This window comes from Jaculus jaculus, chromosome 12 (genome assembly GCF_020740685.1).
Source record: "Jaculus jaculus isolate mJacJac1 chromosome 12, mJacJac1.mat.Y.cur, whole genome shotgun sequence".
Classification (NCBI taxonomy): domain Eukaryota; kingdom Metazoa; phylum Chordata; class Mammalia; order Rodentia; family Dipodidae; genus Jaculus; species Jaculus jaculus.
This window is the reverse complement of record NC_059113.1, coordinates 69,773,836-69,799,486: the sequence shown is the minus strand read 5'-3', so window position 1 is coordinate 69,799,486 and position 25,651 is coordinate 69,773,836. Positions and strand designations below refer to the sequence as shown.

General features: G+C 41.8%; 2 pseudogenes; both read left to right on the top strand.

Annotated features, from left to right (window-relative positions):
• Positions 1-13,234: 13,234 nt before the first annotated feature.
• On the top strand, positions 13,235-19,370 carry LOC101601863 (annotated as a pseudogene).
• A 383-nt stretch (positions 19,371-19,753) lies between these two features.
• On the top strand, positions 19,754-22,795 carry LOC101612112 (annotated as a pseudogene).
• Positions 22,796-25,651: the final 2,856 nt, after the last annotated feature.

The window sequence follows — 25,651 nt, the reverse complement described above, 5'->3', positions numbered from 1 at the left end:
CCTTATTTATTATTTTAAAAGGCGCAACAGCAGGACACAACGGGTGGAGGTAGAGGTCTGATCCCTGGTGTGCAAGTACCCTTTTCCCAGGGGAAGGAATATGAGTACAACCTTCATGAAATCAAACATGCCTCCCAGAGAGTCGCCCAACTGCTCGTAGGCAACCCCCATGCAGTGCTTTGCCTCACACCCCGGGTGTGATGAATACTTAGGAAGCCACTATTTAAGGGCAGCAAGCCAAATCTGGAGAGACTGTCCTTCTTCTATCACAGCAAAGGCCTGAGCTATCATGGCAGAGGTGCGGGCCTGTGCCCTTTTGAGGCGACAAATACACCACATGCACACCACGCAAACTAATATCAGCATTCCCCCCAGGGCTCCTATGCCCGCCCACTCCTTTAGATGATTCACTGCAGCGGAGATCCATGTCGTCAGCCCAGTTGCCAGAGAAAGATCCACTCGAGTAGAATTCACCATAACTATTTCAAGCTGTAGATCCCCCAACAACTGTTAAAATCCTTGAGACCAGCTTCCCTGCAATTGGGAGGATAAGAGCCTGGACAGATTAGCTGCTCTCGTATAATTTTGGTACTGAACAGAGGTAATACACAGTCCGGGTAGCTTCCATTCACAACCAAGTTGCGCAAGTTGCCCTAAAGCATCAAGTTGTTCCTGAACCAGGTCCACTCTTTGATTAAAAATCATAATGCCACCTTTTAGATGTGAATTAAGGCTTACCTGTTTGTCAAGGGCAGAGGCTACAGTTGCCAATAGGTTATTAAGCGTCGTAGCAATGGCAGCCATAGTAGCCCCGACTGCCGCCACTGTGATAGCTGCCACCGCAGCTGCTGTAATACCAAAGTCTCTCTTATTCCTAAAGAAGGTCATGGAGTTAGGGGCCAGGACAGGCACAGGGACAAATCTGGGCATGCAAGTCACTTCAGCTAAGGGAAATGCAGTCCCATTCCAGCATAAAGTATAAAAGCAGGTATCATTCTTACAGTCTAAATAAGTATCATTAAAAATAGTAGCATTAGTTCAATTTGCAGGAATATCATGATTTTGATTACCTATTTCATCAAACCAAGCTGCGGTCTGGTTATAAAGCATGACACATTGGCTACTCTCACTAATATTACTAATAATATGAAAGCACAAATTCCCTTCTAGCTTGAATGCAATGCTTTCCCCCACAGGTGATATACTTTTATCATCTGGTATAAAAGGCAGTCCTAAAGTTTTATTAGTAGAGAAAAAACGGGGGAACACTTGTGCATCATGACGGATAGGCATCGATTTCGGGAACACCAACAAGATCCCCCATCGCTCTTCCTGTTATGTTGTCGGGGCTATCATCATCATCCATAGGACTAACAGGATCTTGGACTTCATGTTGATAACGCCGAACCAAGCGCTCCGGCACCCAAATTGGGTCAGTTTGATCCTGTGGAAATATGCAAACAGATCCCCTCGCCCACGCCAATACAGGATCTGGTCCTTTCCATTGTCCTGAGAGAACATCTTTCCATTTTACCATTCCCCGATTTACTGGGACATGATGAGCATGTCTATCAGCTGCTGTCCGACCCTCCTTATCCAAATTTAAAAAATTTAAAGTATATAGTGCTAAGGAAACCCTAACCTTCGGAGACTGGCCGTGGCCAATTCCCCCTTTTTGTTTTTGCAAACATTCTTTTAAAGTCCTATTAGTTCTTTCAATGATACCTTGACCCTGTGGATTATAGGGAAGTCCATGCTTAATCAGTACTGCCATGTGTTGGCAGAAAGTATTAAAGGAATGTGCGGTATATGCTGGACCATTATCTGTTTTTAATTGTTTGGGCTTTCCCCATGCAGCTCAGGCTTCTAAACAATGCTGTATTACGTGTGATGCCTTTTCCCCACTGAGTGGAGAAGCAAAGACAATGCCTGAGCATATGTCCACAGATACATGAACATATTTTAATGTCCCAAATTCAGGAATATGTGTAACATCCGTCTGCCATAATTGTAATGGAAGTAACCCGCTGGGATTGATACCAAATGAGGGGAGATTTTGATAAACTATACATTGCAGGCATGCTAAGACAATTTCTCTGGCTTCTGCACATGTTATATTAAATTTTAATTGTAACACTCGGGCATTTACATGGAACTGAGAATGGAATTCTCTGGCTAGTTCTAAAGGTGAGGCCAAAAATATAAATAATAATATAAATAATCTACATAATTAGAGTCAGAGATTAAGTTAAAGGGAAAAGGGCAATCCTTAAAGACTTCTAGCACTATCTGAAGCTCCACTCATTGTGGAGTGTTAGGGAGAAACTGCCTGATAACAGGGTCTTGAGAATCAACCATATAAGCACCACAGCCTGTTTTAGATCCATCTGTAAAAATATTTTTGGTCCCAACTATAGGCTGGGTTTTTGTCACTTTATAGAACACAACCGGATGCAATTTAAAAAAGGCCATAAGAGGATGTTTAGGATAATGATTATCTATTTTTCCATCAAAGCAACAACTTAAAATGGCCCAAGCATCTATAGTTGCAGTTAAGACTCTGATTGATAACTGTCATAAGGTACAATAAGAGTCTGTGGCATGAACCCAAAATGTTGTAGACACTGGCGGAGTCCTTCAATAGCAAGAACAGCCACAGCCGTGGGGATATGCTCCACTGTTTTTCCAGGAGAGCTTTTAGGATGTATCCACAACAGAGGACCTTGCTGCTACAATACACCTGTGGGCTGTTCTACTGTTTGCAAGATGCAAAGATCTACAGGTGTTCCTTCTATTACTCTATGTAATTGGGCAGTAGAAATCTCTTCATTAACAACATTAATAGCTTTTCGGGCATCTTCTGTCAGGTTTCTAGGTGAATTTAAAGCTGTATCTCCCTCTAATACTTTGAATAGTGGCTTTAAGACATAATTAGGGATTTTTAAATATGGACAAATCCAATTTATATCTCCCAACAGTTTCTGAAAATCATTGAGGGTATGTAAATTGTCTAACTGTAAACTAACTTTCTGTGGCCAAACCATGTTAGGTGAAACCTTTGCCCCTAAGTAAGAAATGATTGATTCATGTTGTACCTTTTGGGGGGCTATATAAAGACCCCAACCTTTTAATTCATTTACTAGATTACTATAGGCTTCTTTTAAATAAAGTTCTTCTTTGGCAGCAAGTAATATGTCATCCATGTAATGGATGCATCTTAAGCCTTTAAATTTTTCTCTTATAGGAGCCAAAGCCCTTCCTACATAAAGTTGACACATAGTCGGGCTATTAGCCATCCCTTGGGGCAAAACTATCCATTCGAATCTTTGGTCGGGTTGTTCATGATTACAGGAAGGTACGGTGAAAGCAAAACGTTCAGCATCTTTCTCATTCAATGGGATGGAAAAGAAACAATCTTTGATATCTATCACTATCAACAACCATCCTTGAGGCAAGGTGGTTAGTAGGGGAAGGCCCCTTTGGATAGGTCCCATAATTTGCATCTGTTGATTGATAGCTCTTAGATCATGTAAAAGCCTCCACTTTCCAGATTTCTTTTTGATTACAAATGTTGGGGTATTCCAGGGGGAAACAGAAGGTTGGATATGTCCAAGAGAAAGTTGCTCTTGGACAAGTTCATGGGCTGCAATCAATTTTTCCAAGGATAAGGGCCACTGAGGAACCCACACTGGATCCTCAGTTTTCCAAGTAATAGGAATTCCCTCCTCAGTGGCCCCTAGGAAAAACCCACTCCAGCTCTACCCTTTCTTTCACTTGGTTGGACAGGGGATCTCCGACCCTGCAAATATTTACCTATTCCAAAAGATGGATGATATCCCATATTTTGTATCATTTGTTGAGAAGCAGCAGAATACTCATTTGTAAGTCTCATCCATAAATTTTGTAATAAGTCCCTGCCCCAAAGAGAAATGGGCAAGTCTAGTACATAAGGCTGTATTTCACCTGAATGTCCCTCCGCATCAGTCCATTTCAATGTTCTAGAACTGATATCAGGAGTTTTTGCGAAGCCTAGTCCTTGTAACACCTGATTATAAGACTGTACTGGCCATCCTGATGGCCAGTCCTTTTTTGCAATAATGCTATGATCAGCCCCTGTATCTAACAATCCTAATATCCTTTTTTCATCTACCTTAAGTTCCAGCACTGGGCGCTGATCTAGTTGTAAAAACAGGAAAGTTAACTCTGTGCCAGAAGATCCAAACCCCTGTTTCCCCCGTTGTTTATTTCTAGCAGGAAATTGGTCATGTACACTGGGCAAAAGAACTAATTGAGCCACACGGTCTCTGGGTGATATGGACGCTATTCCCCTGGGGGAGGAAACCATTATTTTAACTACCCCTTGATAGTCAGGGTCTATAATGCCTGGGTGAACTATCAGCCCTCGTAAGGCCGATGAAGATCTCCCTATCAATAATCCCACTGTATTTTCTTGTAAAGGGCCAGAAAAGTCAGTTTCAATTAATTGTGTTCCCATGTGAGGGGTCAATACGAGTCTGGTGGTGGAGCAGAGGTCCAATCCTGCGGAGCCCTCAGTGGCTCTCCTCAGTTCCGAGGGTGTCTCAGTGTTGGCCAGGTCTCCTCTTTCTGCTGTGAATTGTCCATTGCCCCATATATTTGTGGGCCCTGAGGACGAGGGCCCCGCTGCCCGTTTTTTGGCTGTGCTCCACAAAAGCCAGAAACAAGGGGCTGGCCATTAATATCTTTAATTGATATACATTCATTAGCCCAATGATTACCTTTTCTACATCTAGGACATAGTCCTGGCTGTCTCGTTCTACCCCCTCCTGATTCAGCCCCTCTTGCTGCGCAATCTTTCTTCAAATGTCCATGCTTCCCACATCTAAAACAGGCCCCGGGAGGAATTGTCTTCTTTCTTTTTGCAATTGCATTACTGCAGCAGCAAATCCTGCATTAGTAAGGGGCCCACCCAGTTCCCTGCAGACCTTCATCCATGCTTCTATACCTTTTTGTTTATAGGGGGTGATGGCGGTTCTACATTCCTTGGTGCACTGTTCAAAAACTAATTGCTGGATAAGAGGCATTGCACTATCAGGGTCACCAAAGATCCTCCCTGCAGATTCAACCATCCTCGTGACAAAGGCTGAGAAAGGTTCGGTTGATCCTTGCACAATCTTGGTAAGATTACCCAATACTTCTCCCCTGTTGGGCAAAGCCTTCCATGCCTTAATAGCCATGCCATTTATCTGTCCATAAACCTCCTCAGGATATCCTATTTGTGCATTGGCAAATCTGCCTTGCCCCATTAACATATCCCTGTCCCAAGGGGCGTGCCCTGCAGCCTGATTGGCAGCTGCTTGTGCATTTGCAAACTCAAACATGAATGCTCTCCAGTCTAGATATTGTCCAGGAGAAAGACAAGCTTTGGCCAGCCTAGACCAGTCATCAGGCGCCATGCAATGTCTCTGCAAAGCTTCAACCTGAGCCACAGTAAAGGCAGCTGTTATGCCATATGTTTTCACTGATTCTGCCAAAGACTTAATGACTTTAAAATCCAGTGGCTCATGGAATCTGTTACCTGCCTGGTCTTGGAACACTGGGAACCCAATTTGTGAAGACCTAACCTCACGCCACACATCTGGGCAAAATGAAATTTGCTGAGTGAAAGAGCTCGAACGCTCCACCCCATAAGCAGGGGGTGCTGCAGACATACTTTCAATGTCTTGTCCCTTTCTATTGCTGTTATACCCTAACTTAGTATTTGGTGGGAGTTTCCGGGGTTTTACTTCCTCTTTATTAGGCTTCCAATTTTCTTGGAATGGAGCCAAGGAGGGGTAAAGGCTAGTCCTTTCGAGCTGTTGCACGAGTCCCTCTGCTTCCTCTTCTGAATCTTCACTGGAACTACCAGAGGAAGAGACACTTCTCTCGGACTGTAAAGATCTTTCCTCTCTTAACTGATCTAAGGCTTGTCTTCCTGCCTCTAAAGTACCATAGCACCTATCATCCTCAAGACAGCTCCTAACCATTTTCCAGACTGCTCTTACTCCTGGTTTTAATGTTCCATGTTCTCTAGCAAAATCTAAATCTCTTCCTAGTTTTTCCCAACTGGTCACTGTCAAGTTTCCCGACACAGCAAACCAGGGGGCTGCTGTATCACATTCCTTCAAGAAACGTTGCAGGGTGGCTCTATTCAATTCCAACCCCTCTAATTTGAGCAGTTCCTGCAATGCTGAATAGATCGGATGAGATGATGACGCACCCATAGTTTCAATTTTACCTTTCTAGCGCCTACTTCCTGGCATCCTAAATAGCCTCTAATTTTCAATTTTACCTTTCTAGTGCCTGCTTCCTGGCGTCCTAAATAGCCTCTAATTTTCAATTTTACCTTTCTAGTGCCTGCTTCCTGGCGTCCTAAATAGCCTCTAATTTTCAATTTTTCCTTTCTAGCGCCTACTTCCTGGCGTCCTAAATAGCCTCTAATTTTCAATTTTACCTTTCTAGTGCCTGCTTCCTGGCATCCTAAATAGCCTCTAATTTTCCTGAGGACCTTCCCCAAACCCTGGGGTTGTAAGCCCAACTTACCGGGGACTTACCCTGTGCGCACCCCTGACTGTTGTAAGTTCTGAACTCTTCGGTGGGGGAGTCGGGTTCCCCGTATGGGCCACCACTTGTCGCGTCCACCTCGACCAGCAAGGAAGACACAACCACGAGTTCTTCTTACAGCAGTTTATTCAGGCAACTTCAAGCTTCATCTCCCCCGAGCCTCGGGCGGGGCTTCCTTGTAAGCGCACTCACTCCGCCCAATCACCCCAGGCTACGCAACCTCTCCAGGCATGCATCAGAAGCCAATGAGCAGCGGTGAGGGCGAGCTCCTCCAAATATGGACTTGTTTGTCCCAAGCATAGAACTTCCGTCAGGCGCCATCTTTAGGGCTTGGCCCGAGGGGCTCTCCACACCTCTGTAGTAAAGAGAATCTGTAGCAACTGTTGACAATCATCCCAAGTTGGTAGGTGGGTGAAAATAATGGAATCCAAAAGGTCAATTCTGTGGTTTTTCAGAAACTTTAAGGGTTTGCATCTTCCAATTATGAACATCACTAGTGGTGAATGGCCAGTAATGATGTGGTTGATTACCATCTTGGTCTGTGGGCCTGGTAACCCAGAAGAGGAACACTGTAGCCTCAGGATCTAGTGCCTGACTCCAAGGGGCCCTACTATGAGTGTAGGGAGGGCTTGTATGGGTGGAGGTTGGGCTTCTGGTAGAGGGCCTTGAGGCTGTGGCCCTGTGGGCTGAGGTGGGTCTGTGGGGGGAAGGAGGATAAGGAGGAGGGAAGATTAACTCTTTTTCTTGTGAATTTGGAAGTACAGGATATAGAGGAATTGAGGGGGGAACAATAGGGGGAGTCATCTGGTTTATCCTTCTGCTTAATTGCCATAATAGAGGTGGTTTCTTGTGGAGGGAGAAGAAAAGGTTTAACCCAAGAGGGAGGGTCTTCCACTAGGTCCTGCCAGACCATGATATATGGTATTTAGTCTGGGTGGCCAGGAGGTCCCTGAAAACTTATTTCTTGGACACAGTGCATGATTGGCAAGTGGAAGATGCCCTCTAGCAGCCAGCCCACATTGAAAGTGGGCCATTCGCTCCTGCAAAAAGTGATGAGTTTAGTTTTCTTTATTTCTACACTGAGGTTATGAGTCCTAATTTTAACATCCTGAAAGTGGTCCATCAATAAAGAAAGAGGGGTAGTCTGTGTCTGTCCCATCTGTCCAACCACACAAATAGTAATTCCAACAAAGAAAAGGAAAAAGAGCAAAAAAGTTCAGCTGGCCAGTGACTACAAAACCAAAACTGAGACACCATTCCACAGTAGTGACCTGCATTGTCTCTGCAAGTCTATCAGGGGAATGAAATCCCCCCTGGGCATGCCTGGGGCACCTAGGACCCACTGTCCAGGCAGGTGGTCTCCAAGGGCACATCCACCTGACCACAATTCTCCAGTGAAAAGAAGGATAAAGGACAGGTTTTCAAGAAGAACAAAACACAGAAGCACACTTGCCAGCCAGTAATCTGAGCTCCACGTGCTGATGGTCATCAGGAGTCTCTGAGGGGATCTTGGACAAGCCCCCAAATGTTATACCCAGTTCTTGGCACCCACAGTGACTACTAAGGAGAACTAGGCATGTATGCAAAGGCAAAGAGCTTTATTTCAGGCTTAAGCTCAGACTCTTGACTTCACCAACTCAGTGGATCCATACAAGAGTCCCGAGTAGCAGGAAGGTAGGGTTTTTATAGGGATTTGAACAAAGAAGAAGTGGGTTTCCAGCTTGGCAGTTACATGATTGAATGGTTTGAACAGTAACTGTACTTGTATTCTTTTGATTGACCTTAAGATGTTGATGGGCAAAGTTGGTCGGCAGGAGGCTAGGGGAATTCCAGAAAGATTAGGTAACCTTCATTGTGATTGTCTAAGCAAGCAGCAGGCAGCAGTAACATTTCTATACCTTTGATTGGCTGGGACAGAGAGGCAGAAGAGACAGGTCTTGGGTAAGTCCCAGTCATGTCCTGGACATGTCTACAGGCTCACTCAGGCCCTTGCGCAGGTATCTTTCCTGACCACTAGCCCAAGCAGTGACCTACTGAAGTCTGTCATGGAGCTATTCTGGTTCTTGTGTCCTTCAGGGTTAATCTTATTTTTACTATACTAACATCTCCTTTGCTTAAACCAGGTCAAATGAGATTTAATTTATTTATCAGTCAAATCACTAACATAGTGTCTTTTGTCTCCTAGAAATTGGTATTCCCTAAGCATCATTTTCTTCTCTGATTTCTTTTCACTTTGTTTTAAGGAGCTGGTATCTTGCCTGTGGCCTTTTATTCCTGTTGAGGTCGAGGGTGATCCATGTGGTTAGATGCAGCATGGCTCACTTCCTGGCTCCTCAGCAAACTGTCAAATGAAAGTCTCACTTGTGTCATATCAGAGTGAAAGATTGTGGTAAAATCAGTCTCACATAGTTCGGAGGACTAATGGAGTTGGTGCATATAGAACATTTAATAGAATTCTTAACACACAGAAAAGATATATGAAATGTACTGGTTGTCACCACACTAGCAAATATTAGCAGTGTAACTTCTGGACCATAAGGTAAAAATTTTTCAACAATCCCACTGTCTGCCTTAAATTCCAATCCAGATTTCTTTCTGGACACTTCCATTAGTATTCCCAACTTCATCTGAAACTAAAATGATTCTCACTGTTCTGCTTCCCTGTCAGTCCCCTCCTACCAGAGACTCAGAGCTTAGACCCTGGTAGTAATACTAAATATCCTGTCACAGATATGGAAAAATCTATTCCCAACTTTTAAAAAGCAAGAATTATGAATTACAGTTAGTTGTACCTTTATTTACTTTAGTTATTTAATATTTTAAAGTAGATTTGAGACTGTAATCTTGAGTGTAGTGTATAGAGATTGAAGGAAACAAAGATACCTTTTATGATCATAAAATTCTTTTTTCTCTATAAGGAGGTATGACAGGTGGAGTAGTCAGCTTCGGGTTGCTGGGATGTACTTCCATACAAGGCACAGTTAATGGAGGAAGGGATATTTATTGAAGCTTATAGATAGAGGGAAATTTCCATAATGGCAGAAGAAGCTGCCCACTTTCACAGGTCCAAACAAAGAGAGAAAGGCCATAAGCTACCAATACCAGTGCACACAAGCACACACTCCAGGCTCAGCACTTTGGATATATTTAGATTGGAATTCCAAATCAAACATTACACCTTAGGGCTGGACCCTAGGATCTGCTAAGCAACACCTCCTCCAGCTAGGAGGCTGCAGATCTAAATTATAAACTTTTATAAAATTCTGAATATATTGGGAGCCATCCATTCAAATTACCACAATAGGTAATCAAACTATCATCAAATTTGGCACACATTTTACAGACCTTCTGAAAATAACTTACTGTTTTAGAAATTGCAAAGAAATTTTAGGGAACCTCTAGTCAAAAAAAAAAAAAAAAGGAACTTTAGGGGCTATATTGCCTCAGGCCTGAGTAAGTTTCTTTCTTTTTTTTTTTTTCTTCCCATACCTGAGCAATGGTAGTACACTATAAAACACAACTAGGTATAGGAAAGAACATGCAGATATCTGAAGATCTGGATTCAGTGGACAGAGTTCATTCAGTCCAATCTGCAGAGTTATTCTCATGTCAAACCTTTCAGGTCCCAGGTAATCATTTCTTTAAATCTTTTGTCATATGTTCTCTAAAAAATGACAGTTGTATGTGAATGTCATAAAGTGATACTACTTTGATACCTCTGAGCAGCAGCCAGTGGAGAGAAAAGACAAGTAATTAACTTATCAAACACTTCTCAGTGCAGAAACAATATATTCTAAGAGCATGAAGAATCTCTCCAGCTTTATGCTGGGTATTCTGTTATTTCTCCCTGTGGTCCAAGAGGGGCCTAAGACATGACCGTCATACTTCAGTAAAGTAACATATTTGCAATGTATGCACTTGGAAGCTAAGGAATAATGAGCAATACTAAACATTCCAATGTTTTCATGCATTTTATTATAGGTGGAATCTAAATGTGATGTAAACAATGATGCTGGTTGTTTACCAGATGATTTAGATATTGCTTCAAAACTGGTAAAATGGGGCTGGGAATATAGTTCAGTCAGTGTGAGAACCTGAGTTTAGATCCCCAATACCCACATAAATGCCAGTGTGGTGGTGTGTGCCCCTAATACCAGCATTGGAAAGGCAGAGACAGGCGGGTCGTTAGGGCTTGCTAGCTAACAAAATGGATGAGTTCCAGCTTCATTGAGAGACTCTGTCTCAAAAATTAAGGTGAAGAATGATTGAGGAAGACATTAAACCTCAACCACACACATAGACACTTTAAAGAGCTGAAGTTACACATTACTGGCAACACTGTCCAAAAGAAAATTAAAGTACTTCATACTTTCTGTGATAATGATTTCTATCATAAAGCTCATATTAGAATGATGAATTGTAATGTGCAAACATATGATTATTTGTAATCAAATACTGCTTTAAATTTTTTCTTAATTGAGGTAGGGTCGTGCTCTAGTACAGACTGACCTGGAGTTCACTCTGTAGTCTCAGGGTGGCCTCGAACTCACAGCAATTTTCCTACTGCTGTCTCCCAAGTGCTGGAATTAAAGGCATGTGCCACCACGCCCGGCTTGCTTACATTTTTTATTGACAGTTTCAATTATTGAAGCCTTAATAGAATTCCTCAAATGTAAAGTTTTTTTTTTAAAGACTAGAAGTCAAGAAACACTGGGTAAATTGGAATAATTGCCAATATGATATGTATTTTAAAAAATCTTGATTGTAATATTGATGGAGATTTTGCTAAAAAGAATACAAGAGACAATTGTAAAGAAATATGTAGTGATTTAATATTTTTATCTCAGCAATGTTAGTTCATCCTTAGAGAATTCTGAAATAGAAATAATTATGATAACTATAGTTATAGTAATTTTGACTATTTTTCCAACTTTTGAACACATTGAAACCATAGTCTTTATTTATTCTGACATGCTACTGACAAGATTTTTAACTACATAGATATCTTTGAAATATCTGAATTAGTGGTTTAACTATTGCATTCTTGCTACAGTCTTAGGCTTTGAAAGTGTTAAGAGCAAATCTACAGGAGCTGGGGAGATGGCTCAGGATTAAAGGCACTTACTTGCAAAGCATGTTGGCCTAGGTTCAATTTCCCAGTTCACATGTAAATCCAGATGCACAAAGTGGCACATGTGTCTGGGGTTAGTTTGTATTAGCAAGAGGCCCTGGCATGCCCATACTCTGTTTCTCTCTCTCGCTCTTGCTCTCGCTCTCTCTGGCAAATAGATATCAATTGAAGAGATACCAAACAAATTTTGAGTTGGGGGAATTTAAATTTAATTACCACCAAAGACAAGCAATGTAGAAAGGTATTGTGGAATACAAGACCCATTAGAGTATTTTAATATTTATTTTAGAGCTTAGAACGATGTCAGGGCACATCACAGACACACCTAAGTACTCGCTGAGGGACAGAATAACTAGACAACAGCAGTGAGACAACTTTGAGTAGGACAGAGGAATGTTGCAGTTTGAACATCAGCAGGAGATGATGCTCACAGGAACAAATGAGGTCAGCTAGAACACAGTAGGAGTGATTTTAATGAATCAGGAAAAGAGGCACCATTGTATACAGGCATCCCCTCCCCTTAATCAGCCTTTCAAGATAAAGATAACATTGTTCTGTGACATAAAACATGTTAAATGAAAAATTTAAGAGATTGTTGAGGGGGGGGGGGAACAGAGGGAGGAAAGGGAGGAAGTGGAAGGGAAGAAAGGAAACTAGGAATATGTATGCAGAAAACTTGAGATGAATCCAGACCAGCCTGTAGAAGTTTTATTTGTATAGGACTTGGAGCACTCCTATGCAAACATAAGAAAATGCTTCAGAGATCCTTGTGAGTTTGGAGCAGGAAACTGAGATGTACAGACAAGGGTGAGACACAGAGGTCACCTCTACCGTTGTGGGAGCATGTTTGCATGGAACATGACAGGATATGCTGAAGCAGGGACCTGCTGCCAAGCTACACCCAGCAATTTCCTGACCAGAAGCTCATGATTCAATTCAGCTCCCAGGCAGTGTCCTCTGTGGGCAGCATTGCCTGCATGCATTTACTATGTCCTCTGACTCAGCTCTCCAGGGACATGTGACAGGTCCATTAAAATAAATTCACAAACCAGAGAAATAAGAGAAAAAATTAAGTGAAGTTCTTCTGTAACATCTACCAACACATTTGGATACAGCAAAGATTGGCCAGTTAGTGTAAGTCTATTGCTTAAACTATCAGATGACTTTTATAAGTGAGAGCCAAGTTCATGAAATGTGTGCTTCTCCCAGATACTTAGCCAGGTGTTCATGTTGTTAATATTCCTTCTCTGTTTCTGGAGAAATTTCAGTTTTAATTTATAGTATTTTTCTTTCTAAACTGAGACTTTGGTATATGTCTCTTGACCTGGGCTTGCATTTTAGCACTAAAATAATGACTTCAAAGGAAATCATAGCCAAATCATTATGGTTTCATTGATTTTTAGGTCAGATGGCAAAAATCTGTAATTGTATGTAATTTCCACATGAAATAAAGCAATGTCTAATTTGTACAAATCCATCTGCAAGTCTAAGGTCAAATTTTTCAGTTCATCTGGCATGAAGATGAAGTTATTAATGACACCCAAGGTAAGTTATTTTTACTGATTTTGATGTTAACATTTCATAAAACTATAAAAATAATAATTTCCTATTGCATATTCATTTCATACTTAAAGACAGAAAACAAAGTTACTTAGGATAAGCTAATATACAATTCAATTCATTTGTTCATTAAATTGGTGGTTTCCTTAGGAGTAGGCAAAAAATAATTTCATGCTTCCATTTCACTGAAATCTGGGAGACTTCATTTGAAGCATAGAGTCAAAGTACAAATACCTACTCTGCATTAATGATTCATTCCATTCAAATTCATAAGCCAAGGTCAACAAGGATAAAGTAATGGGTAAGAGGATGTTTTGAAGCAGCATACTCTGGTTTTCATAAAAATATAAGATGGAAATAAATGAAATTCTATATACTGACCTCATGGTGCCTAATAGTTTCTTAAAACCTAAAATTTAAAGCTGAGGGTGGTGGCACATGCCTTTAATACCAGCACTCAGGAAACTGAACCACTAGTTTGAGGCCAGCCTGGGGCAACTGAGTGAATTCCAGGTCAGCATGGACTAGAGTGAAACTCTACCTCAAAAAAGACCAGAAATAAAAATAACAACAACAATAACCTAAAAATTAGAAATCCTGAAGGAACATAACATCTGACTCTTAAACATTCAACTACTGAGAAGCAGCACTGGCACCAAACAAGAGGGAGAAAAGTAAAAGATAAACTTGAGCCAGGCTGTCTTCCTCTCTCAAAATGTGCATGTGTGTGTGTGTGTGTAATCTCAATGTCTTCACTAGGAGTATAACAAATCTGTAACAAGGTGCTTTCAACCATATCCCCATGCATGCAGCACAGAAAGGAATGTCCACCAATGTCAATAAAGAATCATTTTAAACTATCATTACTATGGCCTAAAATTATGTTTCTACCAGAAAAATAAACATGTATGCCTTCTTGACTTTATTCAAGTTGAGATCTATGCTTATCAAGAAATAAAATGTTATTGTATACTAGCAAATGGTAAGTCAAGGACAGCTATTATCTCGTGACAGAAGACTGTCGTTGGACCTTGCCAATCCTCATCAGAGCTCAGCATGGAAGTCATGCAGCTGTCCTTCTCCTTACTTCCAGGTCTGGAATGGTATCCTAATGTTTGGGGCTAAAGTTGATTAAAAATAGAAGAACAATCATATACTTTAGAGACCTTGTTAAGGAAATTTATAAAAGTAATCTCCACTTCATCTATAGAAAAGTTAAAAAGTTGACCCATGTAAAGTTCTTGGAGGAACACATGCTCTAACATTCTGTCATTACATTTACATAATGTAGTTAGAAAATCTTTTACAAAGATAAATTTTAAGATAAAATTAATGTGTATTTCTTTCTTCAATAATACCTAAGTATCTATTCTATAAATAAAATTACTTAATTTTTTTCAAGATCTATTTCATATTGCTAAAACATGAGTGTTAAAATTTTAACACATGGACAAATGAGATAACCCTTACTTTTTTAATAGAGAGTTTAATAGGTGTAGGCCCTCTTGTACCCCATGATTGATGGTAGCTTGATATTGGAGAGTGGGCTTGTGTTTGGATATGGTTCTGACTTGTTTCCCAGCTCCAGCTATGGGTCCCATACCACTGAGGGGATCAGTTAGCCAAATCAAGAGCAGATGGTTCCCCACCATGGCTGTGTGCCACTATATTACTTGTGTGGACATCACAACAGGTTATTTGTTGCTAAGTAGGTTAGACCATGAGTTGCTAGGACAGATATTGGTCATTTCCCCCAGTCGCCCATGTAGCACTTTCTGGCACTAGACACACTGACTGTCTGGGGACTGACTCTCTCCTGGCTTCCAGCCATGCCATTCCATTTTATGTTTCAGCTGCATATGGAGTCTTCAGCAATAGGGTCTTACCACTGACCTTTGGTGGGTCATCAAGTACTCTGACAGAAATCTGTCATTCTTTTAGGAAACCTTGTAGGTTTCTCTGATCACAAGCTCATTGTGGATGATAGCCCCATGCTGGTACTGGGAGTTACAGGTCAGTGCCCAATAAGAAAATGAGGAAAAAGATAACTAATATACAAGAATTAGAGAGGAGAGAGAGAGGGAGGTGGGGGAGAGGGAGGGAGGGAAGATGTAGATTTAGGTTAGACTTGATCCTACACTCTCCAGTGTCTTGTGGTTCAGGTGTTTCCTGTAAGGGCCTGGTGAAGGTTCAGCCATTTGGTCTGCCTTTTAGGATGTAGAATTTTATGGTACCATTGCCGTTTGGGTCTAAATTAGTTGTTTCTGAACCCTTTGATGACCTCCCCTCCCTCCCCATCCATCCTATTGTCTAGTCTAGGAGATGCTTGCTGGGTATGTAAGTAATCTTGGGAAGATTCAGGTTAGGTACTGCAGATGAGTGAGACTATATGGTGATTTTTTTTTTTTTTTCTGTGATTGGATAAGTTCACTGAGAATGATCTGTTCTAGGCTCGAGCATTTTTCCTCGAATTTCTTTGTGTCATGTTTTTCTTACTGCTGTATAGAATTCCATTGTGTAGATATACCACATCTTAGTTATCCATTTTTTAGTGATGGACATCTGGATGGATTCCAGCTCTTCGCTATTATGAATTGAGCTGCTACAAACATGGTTGAGCAAATCTCTCTGGCCTGTGGTTTGAAGGTTTTAGGGTAGATGCCCAGTAAGGGAATAACTGGGTCTGTTTGTATCTCTATAGTCAGCTTTTTCAGGAGTCTCCATATTGCCTTCCAAAGTGGTTGTACCATCCTACATTCCCACCAACAGTGGATGAGTGTTCCTACTTCTCCAAATCCTCGCCAGCATTTATTTTGGTTTCATTTTTTGATGTTTGCTATCCTAGATGCCGATCCTAAAGAGAGAGCCACCCCATCATACCTCAAAAGGGCCCCAACTGAAACTAAGGAAAATTGGCAAAACAGGCAAGGGTGCTGTTTTCCTGATGAACCACATACCAGCACAAGGGGGAAAGAGACCAACACAGAGAAAAATCAACTCCTACCAAATCAGAGAGCCAGAGCCTCAGAGGCCCCCAACACGTCATCACTGAAGCAGACCAAAAATGAACCCAACATGGCTCAGGGAAATTTTGCGGAAGAGGGGAAGGAAAGAATGTCAGAGCCACATGTTGGGTCATGATGTACAGAGACATTTTCATACTAATAACTGTGGGCTAACTCCACAATGCACGACCCATATACATCAACAAGGAGGGGCCATTGGGGAGGGGGTAGGTCATGGATGAGCCTAATAATGGTACTAAACTGCCTGTATTTGCTGAATAGAAAACTAATAAAAATTAAAAAATAAAAAAAAAATTAACACATGAAATAAGGAAAAATATCATGTAATAAATATTAACTATATTATCAAAGTATACAGCTTCCAGGGCTAGAACGATTGCTCAGTAGTTAAAGGCACTTACTCTGTAAGCCTGAAGACCAGAATTTGGATCCCCGGAGCCCATATAAAGCTGAACACAAATACCATGTGTCTGTATTACCAACACACCTACAGCAGTTTGTGACAAAGTTGGGGGAAACTCTAAGCTCACAGGACTGCTAGCCTAGTGTTCACAGAAAATAAAATAAAACAGTAAGAGGGGATTCTGAGAATGGCTAGGCCTGCTAAGGAGGGGGCCGCTGATGCCAGGTCTGTTCTCAGAGCTATGGGCTGAAGAGACTGAGCTGCCACAATAATTGGAGGCTTATTCATCTATCACAAAGGGGAGGTGCTCATCTCCCAGGTCTACAGAGTTGACATCATGCAGAATGCAGTGGATGCCTCCCGGGTCAATGTTATTCATGTACTGCACCAAGTGTGCAGCCTTGTCACAAGCATTGCTGGTACCAGTTTCTTCCATGGTAAATGGTCCAACATCTGGCTGGAAGCTGTCACAAAGTAGAATGGCAATGCTGCTATGGTCTTGGAATTCCTCTATACGATGTGTGATGTAATCGCCACTTATTTTGCAAGATCAGTGAGGAAAACATCAAGAATATTTCTGTGTTTATATATGAGATGCTGGGTGAGATCTTAGACTTTGGCTACCCACAGAACTTGGAGACAGGCATGCTGAACACTTTCATTACCCAGTAGGGCATCATGAGTTAGCACCAGGGCTGGAGAGATAGCTTAGAGGTTAAGGCACATACCTGAGAACCCAGGTTCCATTCTCCAGGTCCCACATAAGCCAGATGCACATGGTGGTGCACACATCTGGAGTTCATTTGCAGTGTCTGGAGGCCCTGGCGCACCCATTCATTCGCTCTGTCTCTCTTTCTGCCTCTGTCTCTGTCTCTGTCTCTCTCTCTCTCTCTCTCTCTCTCTCTCTCTCTCTTTCTCTCTCTCTCTCTCTCTCTCCCCTCCCTGTCTCTAAATAAATAAATAAATCTAAAACAAAAGAAGTAAGCACCAGACAAAAGAACTCACTGGGATCACCATCAGATGATGGGGCAGATTGGATGGCATGGGAAGGCATCAAGTATAGTCCAAATGAGCTCTTTCTGGATGTCCTGGACAGTGTAAACCTGCTCTTGTACCCAGAGGGAAAGGTGCTGGGTGCCCATATGTCAGGCGGGTGATAATGAAGAACTACCTGAGTGCCATGACTGAGTCAAAGTTTGGGATGAAGACAAGATCACCATTGGAAAGCAGGGCAAAAGCACAGCTAATGGAGCAGAAAAAGTTGGGAGGCAATCAATTGCAGTGAATGCCTGCTCCTTCCACCTGGGCCTCAGTGGGTCTGATTCCACACACAGTAAATGCCTCATCCTAGCAGATGTGGGGTTTGGACTCATGAAGTATCACACCCCCAAGGACATCACACCCCCCCCCGCGAGATCCCACTGGTGAGGGAAATGGGGCTCACCAAACTGGAGGTCAAGGTGGTCATCAAGTTCAACTTCAAGCCCTCACTAGTAGCCCAGGGGATCCCAACCCCACGTGGCAGTGGGACTGGTGAGGAAGTCCCTATCCTAACTAAGCTTCCTGGGCAGGGTGGGCTGGGGGCTTCTGCTCTTCCATCTGTTCTGACCAAGGGCCAACCTCTGAATTTTGTGACCAAACCCAGATGGGCCCTGCTCATCTCCACCCCTGTGACCATACCTCTGGAGTGAAAGAGTTGACTGCCCCTAACCTTGGAGTTCCCCCAAAGGCGAATTATGTATCCCCAGTCCTCAATCCCTGTGGGATAGTGTGAGCTCTGTTTTGTATACATGTGACTTCATCCAGTTAAAAGCCCAATAAACTCTGTAAAATGGGGGAAAAAATGAAAAAGAGAACAGAAAGAGAACTCAGACAAGGTGGAAATAGAAGAACCCTATCCCAAAGTTGTCTTCTGCCCCCACATGTGCACTGTTCATGTGTGTACCCATACACACTCATACATACACACATCATATTATATACATATCTGTATCATTCCTGTTTTCATCTTCAATGTCCAGCTTCTTGAAATACTATGTCCATCATCAGGAGAAGATGATGACAATGATAGACAACTTACAAGATAAACAAATGGCCAACATGATGACTTCAATTTTTTCTTTTCTTGAGCAGAACATACAAAAAACAAAAATAGAGTGTGATGAATTTCACTCATATAATTTGCCCTTAAGACAAACTTTACAACAAGCATTTCCTTAGAAAATATAATACAAACAGAAGACTCTTTTGGCAGTTGATAAAAAAAATAGTGAGGATTTTTTAAGTAAAAGTTTGGTTATTGAAAATAAGTTATTAAATAGATGAGCAACTTCTACTTTACTGACTACACAGCAGTGAACTTTGTACTAACTTTTAAAAAACTATTTATGCCCGCCTCCTCTCCGCGCCCTCTCTTGCAGTCGGCGGCGACTGCGGCAAAGCAGAGCTTCAGAGACTCTGCTGCCGCCAGCACTGCCGGAGACCGGAGGCGACCGTGGCGGCTGCTGACGGGCCGCACTCCTTCCATGACTCGCAGAAGTCCCGTTGCATCAGAGTAAGATGGACGGTAGCTTTGATTGTGATTGTGGTGAGCTGGAGCCACCTGATCACTAACAAGACAGCTGTCACCAGCAGTCACCAGGGCTTCCTATTGAAATACATCAAGTAAGGAAGAAAAGCAAAACGGAAATAGTGCTTGCCAGCACCTTAGCATGCTGCTGCTCAGGGCCAGTCCAGCACTGAATGTATCTGCACTGTGAAGAAGATGTTCATAGGAACCTGTTGGGTGCACATTTATTCACATTTTGTTAAATGTTAAGTTGTTTAGCACAGTAAATCTGAGTGCATAGTATGTCATTTCATTCAGTTTGAGTTTCTTGAGTGTTTTCTTTAAATGTCTGCGGAGTTGCTGCCCCTTTTTGAACTATGAGTACTGCAATCTTTTTCATTCTCAGTATGAGTAGAGACTTTTGAGCTTTAATCCAAGGGGAACTCAGCCGCCTGGCTGGCATATGCAATGAACATCAAGACACCATCTTGCTGCATAAGCTTAGTTATTTTTATTCTCCCCTTTTGAGAGATCTTTCCTTTTGATGCCAGTTTTCTTCCTTGTTTACATAAGTTCAGCAATTCGAAAGGGAAAGGCAATAGTGAAGGTTTCAAAATGGCTGAGAAATTTGAAAGTCTCATGAACATTCATGGCTTTGATCTGGGCTCCAGGTACATGGACTTGAAACCACTGGGCTGTGGAGGCAATGGCTTGGTTTTTTCTGCTGTAGACAACGACTGTGACAAGAGAGCAGCCATCAAGAAAATTGTCCTTACTGATCCCCAGAGTGTCAAACATGGACTCCGTGAAATCAAAATTATTAGAAGACTCGATCACGACAACATTGTGAAGGTGTTTGAAATTCTTGGTCCTAGTGGAAGCCAGTTAACAGATGATGTGGGCTCCCTCACAGAGCTGAATGGTTCAGGAGTACATGGAGACAGACTTGGCCAATGTGCTGGAACAGGGCCCCTTACTGGAAGAGCACACCAGGCTCTTCATGTACCAGCTGCTACGTGGGCTCAAGTATATCCACTCTGCAAACATGCTGCACAGAGATCTCAAGCCAGCTAATCTTTTCATTAACACTGAAGACTTGGTGCTGAAGATAGATGACTTTGGGCTTGCGCGGATCATGGATCCTCACTATTCCCATAAGGGTCATCTTTCTGAAGGGTTGGTTACTAAATGGTACAGATCTCCACGTCTTTTACTTTCTCCTAATAATTACACTAAAGCCATTGACATGTGGGCTGCAGGCTGCATCTTTGCTGAAATGCTGACTGGTAAAACCCTCTTTGCAGGTGCACATGAACTTGAACAGTTGCAACTGATTTTAGTGTCTATTCCTGTTATACATGAGGAAGATCACCAGGAGCTTCTCAGTGTAATTCCAGTTTACATTAGAAACGACATGACTGAGCCACATAGACCATTAACTCAGCTGCTTCCGGGAATTAGTCGAGAAGCACTGGATTTCCTGGAACAGATTCTGACGTTTAGCCCCATGGATCGGTTGACAGCGGAGGAGGCGCTCTCCCACACATACATGAGCATATACTCCTTTCCCACTGATGAACCCCTTTCGAGTCATCCTTTCCACATTGAAGATGAAGTTGATGATATTTTGCTTATGGATGAAACTCATAGTCATATTTATAACTGGGAAAGGCATCATGATTGCCAGTTCTCAGAGCATGACTGGCCTATTCATAACAACTTTGATATAGATGAAGTTCAGCTTGACCCAAGAGCCATGTCTGATGTCACTGATGAAGAAGATGTACAAGTTGACCCTCAGAAATACTTGGATGGAGACCGAGAAAAGTACCTGGAAGATCTGGCTTTTGACACCAATTACTCTACTGCGCCCTGCTGGCAGTACCCGGATCATCATGAAAACAAGTACTGTGACCTGGAGTGTAGCCATACTTGTAAGTACAAAACGAGGTCATCATCATATTTAGATAATTTGGTTTGGAGAGAGAGTGAGGTTAACCATTACTATGAACCCAAACTCATTATAGATCTTTCCAGTTGGAAAGAACAAAGCAAAGAGAAATCTGTTAAGAAAGGCAAGTCAAAGTGTGAAAGGAATGGATTGGTTAAAGCCCAGCTAGCGCTGGAGGAGGCATCACAGCTGGCTGGGGTGGAAAGGAGAGGCAGGGATTTGACTTTGATTCTTTCATCGCAGGAACCGTTCAGCTCAGTTCACAGCGTGAACCTCCTGGAGTTGTTGACAAGTTAAACGACTTGAACAGCTCAGTGTCCCAACTGCAGCTGAAAAGCCCGATATAAAAGTCAGTAAGCCAGGAGAAGGAGGAGAAAGGGATGGCAAATTTGGCTCAGCTAGAGGCCTTACATCAGTCTTCTTGGGACAGCCAGTTTGTGAAGGGTGGGGAGGAGTGCTTTCTCATCAGTCAGTTCTGCTGTGAGGCCAGGAAGGATGAACACGCGGAGAAGGAAAACACATACACCAGTTACTTGGACAAGTTCTTTCTTTCTTTCTTTCTTTCTTTCTTTCTTTCTTTCTTTATTTATTTATTTATTTATTTATTTATTTATTTATTTGAGAGCGACAGACACAGAGAGAAAGACAGATAGAGGGAGAGAGAAAGAATGGGCCCGCCAGGGCTTCCAACCTCTGCAAACGAACTCCAGACGCGTGCGCCCCCTTGTGCATCTGGCTAATGTGGGACCTGGGGAACCGAGCCTCTAACTGGGGTCCTTAGGCTTCACAGGCAAGCGCTTAACTGCTAAGCCATCTCTCCAGCCTGGACAAGTTCTTTAGCAGGAAAGAAGATTCTGAGATGCTAGACACTGAGGCAGTGGAGGAAGGGAAGCTTGGGAAGAGAGGAAGTGAGGCAGGGTTTTTGAACAGCAGTGGGGAGTTCCTCTTTAACAAGCAGCTTGAGTCCATAGGCATCCCTCAGTTTCATAGTCCAGTGGGGTCACCCCTTAAGTCAATCCAGGCCATGTTAACACCTTCCACTATGAAATCGTCCCCTCAGATTCCTCATAAGACATATAGCAGCATTCTGAAACAACTGAACTAAACACTCAGCAGACATTTCTTTGTATTCTTCATGAAATGTGTTTTGTCTTTTTTTTATTACTAGTGTTTAAGTCACTTTTTACTTGAATCAGAAGGTGTCATTTAGTAAGGAGTTTATTAGTTCTTAGTTTGTTAAATCCAGACTTTTTTTCTACATGTGAGATAGTTTCATTTAACTGGCATGTCGTTTGCACACAAAAAGAGAGTAGAGCAAAATAATGCAATGCAGGAGGAGACAAAAGAAATGCACTAAGACTAGAACATTCTCACAGAACAATGACTGCTTTACAGGAAACAAAAATCTTGCCTTGAAATTTACACAGTGAGACTGTACATAATTGCATGGAAATATCTAATTTTTTTCCTGAAACATTTTTCATTCATTAGTATTTTCAAGTTTTTCATACTGTACACATTTCTTAAAACACATGATACCAGCAGCAACTGAAAATGAATGCCGAGTTTGGTACACATGTGTTATCTACCTCAAGGTAACAGAAATATGTGGCAGTCTCTCTTTTATTTTGATGTCATGATCTTTTCCTCCTATTATGATGGTCTTGTGTAGGTAGTGTCACTCACTGTGAAGTCATGGATATCCAGGCCACTTTATGTCTGGAGGAGAATGTTGTAAGGAGTCCTACCCTTCCTTTGGTTCTTATATTCTTTCTGCCAACTCTTCCACAATGGACTCTGAGCCTTGGAAGGTGTGATAGAGATACTGCAGTGCTGAGCACTCCTCTGTCACTTCTTCTAGCACCTTGATGCCTTCTGAATCATCCCAAGGTCACTGCCATCTGAAAAGAGAAGGTTCTCTACCAAAAGTGAGAATAGCATTAATAAATAGGTATGAACATTAAGAAAAGTGCTTATTGGGCAGCTTGATGAGCATAGTATATACATTTAACAAGACAACAGCAGATGTTACACCCCTAGGGCTCATGACTACCCCTGCTTTAGGTTTTCTGTATCAGGGCTGTAGTCCCTCCCATGGAGTGGGCCTCCAGTCAAATTAGAGGGCAGTTGGTTTCCACCATGACAGACATGACACTATTGCACCAGTTGGCTCATTTGGCCTGGCAGGCAAAATACAAGGTGTGCAATGTCCACTATGGGGTATCTTCACTGGTGATTTCTCTTTCTCCCATTGAACTGCATGCAGAATGGATTCTTCCAGCTTTCTGTCAGCCGGTCTAGATGGAGGAAGTTATCAGCTCAGTTCCAGAAGGATTTCTCAATGGCCTTGCAGCCCAAGTATGTAGAGTCTTCAGCAATAGGGGGAAGGGTCTTACCATCTATTCCTGGTGGGAAACCAAGGGCCTCAGAAATGGCCTGTAATGTTTTGGGGGCATGAGGAACCTCCCTGGCCAACAACTCACTGGAAAGTATCCCATCCCTGGCACTGAAAATTTTCTAGTAAGGAACTATGCCTCCTGAGTGCCATTGTCCAAAAAAGTAGGTTTCCATATGATGTATTTATATTCTCTTATAATTTGATTAGCCCTCCCTCCACCTTTCCTTTACTCAATCTCTTCAGCTGACCTCAGTTGGGTGCCTTTCCCCCCATTAATCTGTACTTTGAATTACATATATACAATACGATGCTATTAAGCACCCCCTTTCCTTTCTCTTTCATTTATATCTCCTTTCTAGCTTACTGGCCTTTGCTACTGAGTTTTCTATCTACTCACACAGAAGTCAAATAATCTGTAGCTAGGAGCCACATACGAGAGAGAACATGGAACGCTTGGCTTTCTGGGCCTGGGTTACCTCACTTAGTATAATCCTTTCCAGTTCCATCCATTTTCCTGCAAATTTCATAACTTCATTTTTCTTCACTGCTGAGTAGAACTCCGTTGTATAAATGTGCCATATCTTCATTATCCACTCATCAGTTGAGGGAAATCTAGGCTGGTTCCATTTTCCAGCTATTGTAAATTGAGCAGCAATAAAGCAAGTATCTCTAAGGTAATGCAATGAGTCCTTAAGATATATGCCTAGGAGTGTGGTAGATCTATTTTTAGCTGTGTTAGGAACCTCCACATTGATTTCCACAATGGCTGGATCAGATTGCATTCCCATCAACAATATAGGAGGGTTCTTCTTTTTCTGTATCCTCACGAGCATTTATTGTCATTTCTTTTCATGATGGTAGCCAATTTGATAGGAGACAGATGGAATCTCAATGCAGTTTTAATATGCATTTCCCTGATGACCAGAGATGTAGAACATTTTTTGAGATGCTTATGTGCCATCCATATTTCTTCTTTTGAGAACTCTCTATTTAGTTCCATAGCCCATTTTTAATTGGCTTGTTTGATTTCTTATTATATATTTTTTTGAGTTCTTTGTATATCCTAGATAGTTATCTTTTATCAGATGTATAACTAGCAAAATTTTTTCCCATTATTTAGGTTGCCTCTTGCTTTATTTGCAGTGTCCTTTGCCATACAAAATCTATGTAATTACATGAGGTCCCAGAAGTTAATCTGTGGTTTCATTGCCTGAGCAATTGGGGTTAAATACAGAAAGTCTTTGCCAAGACCAATATGTTGAAGGGTTTCCCCTACTTTTTCCTCTAGCAGTTTCAGAGTTTCAGGTCTGATATTAAGGTCTTTAATCCATTTGGACTTAATCCTTGTGCATGGAAAGAGAGATGGATCTACTTTCATCCTTTTACAGATACAAACCAGTTTTCCAAACCATTTCCTGAAGAGGCTGTCTTTTCTATACTGGATATTTTTGGCATTTTTGTTGAATATCAGGTGGCTATAGCTACCCAGACTTACATCTGGGTCCTCCATTCAGTTCCATTAATCTACATGTCTGCTTTTGTGCCAGTACCATCCTGTTTTTGTTACTATGGCTAGGTTACTAGGTTAAAATCAGGTATGGTGTTTAGTTTTGTTGCTCAGTATTGTTTTAGATATTTGAGATTTTTTGTGCTTCCAAATGAATTTGTGGATTTTATTTTTTATTTCCAAGAGGAATGCCATTGGAATTTTGATGGGGATTGCATTAAATGTGTAGATTGCTTTTGGTAAGATTGCCATGTTCACAATATTTATTCTTCTGACCCAAGAACAAGGGATGTCTTTCCATTTTCTAGTGTCTTCTGCCATATCTTCACTTGAGCGTTTTAACGTTTTCATTGTAGATATCCTTCATTTCCTTGGTTAGGTTTATTCCAGGGTACATTATTTATTTATTTATTTTTAATGCAATTGTGAATGGGAGTGCTTCTCTAATTTCATCCTCTGGGTGTTTGGTGTTAGCATATAGGAAGGCTACAGATTTCTGTGTATTTATTTTGTATCCTGCTACATGGCTATAGGTGTTTTTATGC